The following is a 5840-nucleotide window of genomic DNA, read 5'->3' as shown; positions in this document are numbered from 1 at the left end:
CTCCTCCGCCACTCCCAGCGCGGCGGCGGAAGGAGCCGCCCCCGGCGCCCTCGCACGGCCCAGGCCCGGAACACCGGCCTGTGGACAGCCGGCATGGCGGCCCGCGAGGGCTGCCGCGCCTCCTTCCCTCCTCCTTGAAGCGTGCGGGGTGTCAGTGCCGGGTGCGGGCTGCGCATGCTGGGGCCCGCGGTCCGGCCGTGCTGACCGGAGCTGCGGCAGCAAACAGCGCAGTACACAAGTGGCCTGTTTGTGTCAGTGCGGGTTTTCTCCAGTTACTACTCTCTACTAGGACGATGAGTGTGAATGTGAGCTCCCTTCTGCCACCAGCGGAGAGAAGGAGGACAGAAAGGGAAAGCTGCTGTTCGACCTCATCCTTTGCAGCTGAACCGCGCAGCATTTCCTAAGGTATATTCCTTCTCGGTGTGATAAGTTCTTCCCTGAGGCTGCTGTCAGATCCCGTACCTGCTGTAGGGCTGTAAGCACTGTAAACACAGCGGGTAGCTTTTACAGCATCAGGGCCTGCATCAGCTTTCGTGGGTCCTGAAGCCCCCTTCCAGTGAAACTGCTGCTGCGATCTCAGAGCTGGGTCTTGGTTTCCCTCGTCTCTCTCAGCACCTCGGGATGCTCCAAGCCCCTGTGGACTTTGGCCTCGTGAAAGGTCCCAGTGGAGTAAGGGTTATTGCACAGTGCATAGGCCGCGCTTTCTCCTCCTGCCTTAAAAATCGCCCCTGGAGCAGATTGCCCTGGCCAGCGTGGTATCCACGGCGTCTCGCTGCTGAGGTACCCGCCGTCTGCAGCGTCTGATCTGTACAGCGGTAACACGTAGCACTGTGCGTTTAAAGCGCTGTATTTACACACAACAATAACCTCTGTTATCATTATCTGTTGGTAAATGCCCCCAGCTGGCCGGTGCTGGTGCCCTCGCCATTAAGATCAGTCGCCTGTCGGCTGTCCCCCACCCTCATGCCGCCGCCAGGACTGCATTTCCCGGCAGGCCCCGCGGCCACGCAGGCGTGCCGTCCAGCGTACAGCGCGGCCGCCTTCCCGCCGGCCCATTGGTGGGCTGCGCTGTGCCCCCGCCGAACCGCGCGCGGTCTTGCGGGCTGGGCCCGGTGCGGGCGCCGTGCGGGCGGCCGGACCCGGGGCGGTGGTGGCCGGGCCTCCTCGGTCCCACAGGGGATGGGCTGCCGGGCCGCCGCCCTGGAGAGGGGTGCGATCCGTGAGTACCGGGGCTGTACGGAGCAGAGGGCATGGGGAGCGCGGTGGCGGCCGGGGGCGATGGGGGTCGCTCCGGCTCTGGCGGAGTAGGCGGCCTGTGGAGGGCAGCAGGGCGAGCCCGGCCCAGAGGGGCTGCGGCAGCGGGCATCTCGCCTTGGGGCGGGCATGCGCCTTGCCTTGCCTTGCCTTGCCTTGCCTTGCCTTGCCTTGCCTTGCGAGCATCCCTATCGCTGTAGTGGTCTCTGGACCTTGATGCCCTGCTGTAGAGCAGCTTCGTTAGGGCGGAGGACTCTGTCCCAGGTGTGTCGCTGCCCTGCTGCCTCTTCATACTTGCCAGAAGTGTTTCCGGAGATGAAGTGTGACGGAGTGCAGAGCTGCTTCGTTGCCGTCCTCATAAGCAAATATCTAAAAATGTGTTGTAGTGAAGGCATGAATGAGTTTAGTGATAAGTATCTGGTAACTTAAAAGGAGTGGGGCTGACAGCGTGAAACAAGTCATAATGGAATGATGAAATATGGGGTGTTTGAAAGTAATCATTGATCACTGCACACAGGGTAGTTCAAATCCAAGCTTATATTAAGAACTGTTCGGGGGTGCATATGAATGTCAATTTGTAAAAGTTTATGAAACATTGTATACAAGTGGCATTGATGATTAAAGTTCATGCTTTAGTATACTTTGTTGATGGAGGTTTGGTAACAATGTTCTCATGCAGGTAAAAACCTTTCCTTTTCACCTTCCCTTCTACACCTGATGAAGTGCAACTTTAAAGAACAGATAGGTTCTGAGGTGATGTGTCCTGAGAAAGAAGAGAACTGAGAATTTGTGGACTTTGTTTTCAACATGATTTTCCAGGCTTGCATGTCTTATATCTCTTTTGCTTATTGCTGTTCTTCAGTTGTTTGCTACTTCTTTCAGTTAAACCTCAATTACTGCATTTAACAAATCAGCTGTTTTGCTGAGCTGACAGATCCTGGCCTAAAAAAAAAAACCCAAACACTTAAGCCTTCCAAAAATTTGATTAATAGCTTTGCTGAAATGTAGAAGCTTATTCCCATTAGCATTGCAGTATTTGGGATTACTGCTGCAGGCTCTAAGGGCCAATGCAGTGTGTCTGTAATTTATTACCTTGGAAAATAGATTTCTATCCTGAAGTGTCTCCTGTTAAAAGCAATTGAATTATGTTTTGTTTTTTTTTAAAGTTGTTGCTTGACTTCAGCTGAACTGGCAGTAAAAGGCAGCTGCACTTGCTCTACTTTGTGTGTTCCACTAATGACTGATTTTTGTATGTAAAGCTAACTAAATAGGTGCTATACTGTGGCATTTTCAGTCGGTTTTACCCAAATTATGTTTGCATGTTACCTAAGTTCATTTGGTCACCAAACTTCAGGTAGCTTCTGTTCCATATGTTGAAAAATGTCACATATTTGAAGGGATGTCAGCTAAAGACATCTTAATTCCTGCAGGATTGTGAGTTCAGTACAGAGTAACAGCAGTCACTGTCCTCTAAATGCATACCTAAATTGTGTACAGAGATACAACTTGTAGTATCTAGGTAAAATGAAACTATTTTTCTATCAATTTTCTTTCAACCTTATCTTGTAAAGAAAAAAATTTATAGGATGTCCAGAATAAAATTTAAATTTGTTCAGAATCAAATTTTAATTGTTAAAGCTCTTTTTAATATCTGGTAATCCTCTTCTCTGAACTCTGCCACCAGATGGTGTCCTAAGATTTGAGGTGTTATCTGACTCAAGCTGATTCTAGCAGAGTAAGAGGATACTATGCCTTACAAGTAACTTCTTTGGTTTTATAAAACTGTGTTTTATATTTGTAATGTAAGATTTTTTTCGTTTCTTTCATCAAGTCCTAGACTTTTTTACATTTTGATCCTATTGTGGTAGTGCTGCTGGTGTTCAGCCCTGGGACAAACTGCATTACAGAGATATGAAAATTTAGGCAGAATCCAGTATTTCTATTACCTGGTCATTAATGACTACTGCCTTAATGTTTGAGATCCTTATCTTGAATTCTTGGCATGAAAGCTCTTTATATTGAAGAGTGACTTGAGTACCTTGGTTTGAGTGCTTCAGATCACCTTCCAGTGATTCTTCATACTCTGTAATGACACTATAAATGTCATATGTCATATGAATACCTGGGAAGGATATGATGAGCTTGAATAGCCTAGGAAGGGGGAAAAAAGGATACAACTTAATGTTACAGAAATAAGTGTAAATTTAGTGCTGAGTATTTCTGTCATTCTTATAAGGGTCTGTAAAGTGAAGACCCGTTATAAAGTGACTCAAGGTTACCAGAATAAGCTGGTAAATTATTTTGTAAGTCACAGTAATTTAAATATTTAAACCTAAAATTTAATTAGATTGTTTTGCCCACATCTTGTGGATCACTATGTTGCTTCTTAGTAAGACATTGTCTCAGTCATTATCAGTTGTGTTTGAGGCTGTAATAGTAGTCATACACAGACAACTCCCTTCTCCTAAGGGTGCTAATAGGGTGTTAGCAGAAGTACTACTTCTGGTTTTGTACAATTCTTTTAAATTGTACAAAACTTGCATATGCCTTAAACCAAATAGGGAGTATGGGAGAAAACAGAAGCTTTCCAGGTATGTGGATTTTAGGTGTTCTAAGTGACAGCATACAGCAATAATGCTGAACAGTTCTTAATTCCAGTTTGGACAGAATATATTCCTGAATCTTCTGGTGTGTGAAAAGCTTTTATGAGTAAGACAGAAATAAGTCATTTAGTTTCACTAGAGAGAAATTATCATCTTGATTTACAGCACGGAAAATTTACTTTGTATATTAGCAAATTATTAGCATTGCTTATGTATAGGAGTTGGAAAGATGCAATTTGGTTGTGGCTTGATGTATTTATGTTCTTGTGGTCTGTGCCCTGTTCTTACACTTACATGAAATAAAAATAGAAGTCAGTGAAAACTCTGTGTTCATGCCAGGTGTTCTGTGCCTGTGCCAGTCTGTTTAAGATATTTCTCTGTGGTGTAGTTATCTCCAGCAGACTTTCCCTGTATGTTGTAAAAATCCCAGCCATACTTATGATATAGCACTCAGTTTCTGCTAGATGTTTTCTAGGCCAGGTAGTGAGGTAAATTTTATTGCTTTTAACGGGAGCTTAAAGAACTTTGATCTGTGAAATAACTCTTCTTTCCTGGCTTGATGACAAAACAGTTGAGCACTTGTCTGCCCAATTATACTATTTGCTGTGTAGTGGTGCTGCTTCAGTGCTCAGGGGTCTAGACTACCCTTAGATTGTCACATGGATAAAATTAAATCTTGGAAAGCAGGGAGAAATTTACCTTAAAAGCTTTACTTCTGGTACAAGCATTTTAACTTCTGGAATGTAATGTAGTTTTCTCCTTTGCCCTGTAAAAATAAGAAACCAACTACAAAGTAGTTTGTACAATGCCTGACAGTGTGCTGGGGGAGAATCATGCTGTTAGCCATGACTTGACTTTAGAAAGTCCTTAAGTTTTTGTTTGTTGCCTGGGTTAGGTTGCACAGATCAGCATCTCATAAGGAAAGTTAGTACCTCACACGTGCCTAGAAGGAGGGTTTAGGTAATTAGCAGAAGTTATGGTGTAGCAGGGGTGCATGGTAAATTCAGATGCTTGAGGGGCAATGAATCTTGGAAGGGAAGATAATCTGTGAATGATGGTGCTTTATTCCATGAAACTTCTGCTGGAGGTGATGAAATTGGAGCACAGGGCTCAGTATTATTACTATTACTATTCTGCATTTCAGCTGCTGTGTGTGCAGAAGGTTGCTCAGGAGAGAAGTTGCTGAGGCACTAGGAATGACATCTCTGCAAGGAACGGAGCATGTGCTGAGCGTGTTGCTGCAGAACATTCTGCACAGTGAATTTGTAGCCTCCTGTTCTTCTCAAGTGTGGAGTTTCCACTGCTCTCTGTGGGGACATGCAGCACTTAGGCAGGCCTTTGCACAGGCCAGTGCTGCTGATCTCTTTGAAGCCTCCTGAGGATTTCTAGGCAGCTGGAATGCCAGGCTGCACACCCCATTCCATGGCACTTGTGGCTTTATATAGTCAGTGTGTTCAGCCACTAATCTGTAGCAGATTTAATCTTGATGTACCTTTTTAATGTATGTTATCCGGTAAGGTTGAATAACTGTGGACAAATGGATGTTGTAGCAGGAAGTAGTCTAATGCCTAATTTTCTTTGTAGACTATTTTTATTTGTGAGAAGAGTTCTCCAAAATCTCTGTAGCAGTCTTTTTTAATTTAATTAATGCTCTGTGATGTTTCTAAGCTCTGTACAGGTGTAGACAATGGGCAAGTTGTGTTTGTATCGCCTAGTTGTAAAACACATCCCTTCCCTTTAAAACAAACAAATAAAAAATGACCCATTGAACTGTTACATTCCCTCAAAATAGGAAGTTATTGTAATATCTCATTTGCTTCAAAGGCTTTGCATTCTGCTCTTAACATGTTTTCTTCTTTTTATGATGGTGAGGTCTTTTTGGCAAAACCTTATCTTTGCTTGCAGTTTCCTCATTTTTTAGAGTAGCTCATCTTCCTACCCAAGTCCAATAAAAAGTAATTTTCCATGTTATACAGCAAGGTG

General features: G+C 44.7%; 1 protein-coding gene across 3 annotated transcripts in view; it reads left to right on the top strand.

Annotated features, from left to right (window-relative positions):
* Positions 1–51: 51 nt before the first annotated feature.
* ZNF106 (zinc finger protein 106) overlaps positions 52–5840 on the top strand; it is a 41850-nt gene continuing 36061 nt past the window's right edge. The window contains exon 1 of one of the 3 annotated variants that reach the window (XM_041404101.1): positions 52–405. The gene's annotated coding sequence lies outside the window, so the exon portion shown is untranslated. Of the gene's footprint in view, positions 406–1072; positions 1220–5840 lie in introns of those variants that run through there. The other 2 variants (XM_041404188.1, XM_041404023.1) reach the window with 2 other exon arrangements.

The sequence above is a fragment of the Onychostruthus taczanowskii genome, unplaced genomic scaffold, assembly GCF_017590055.1.
Source record: "Onychostruthus taczanowskii isolate IOZ18803 unplaced genomic scaffold, ASM1759005v1 scaffold1, whole genome shotgun sequence".
NCBI lineage: Eukaryota > Metazoa > Chordata > Aves > Passeriformes > Passeridae > Onychostruthus > Onychostruthus taczanowskii.
Note: the sequence above shows the minus strand (reverse complement) of the source record. Positions and strands in the feature narration are given on the sequence as shown.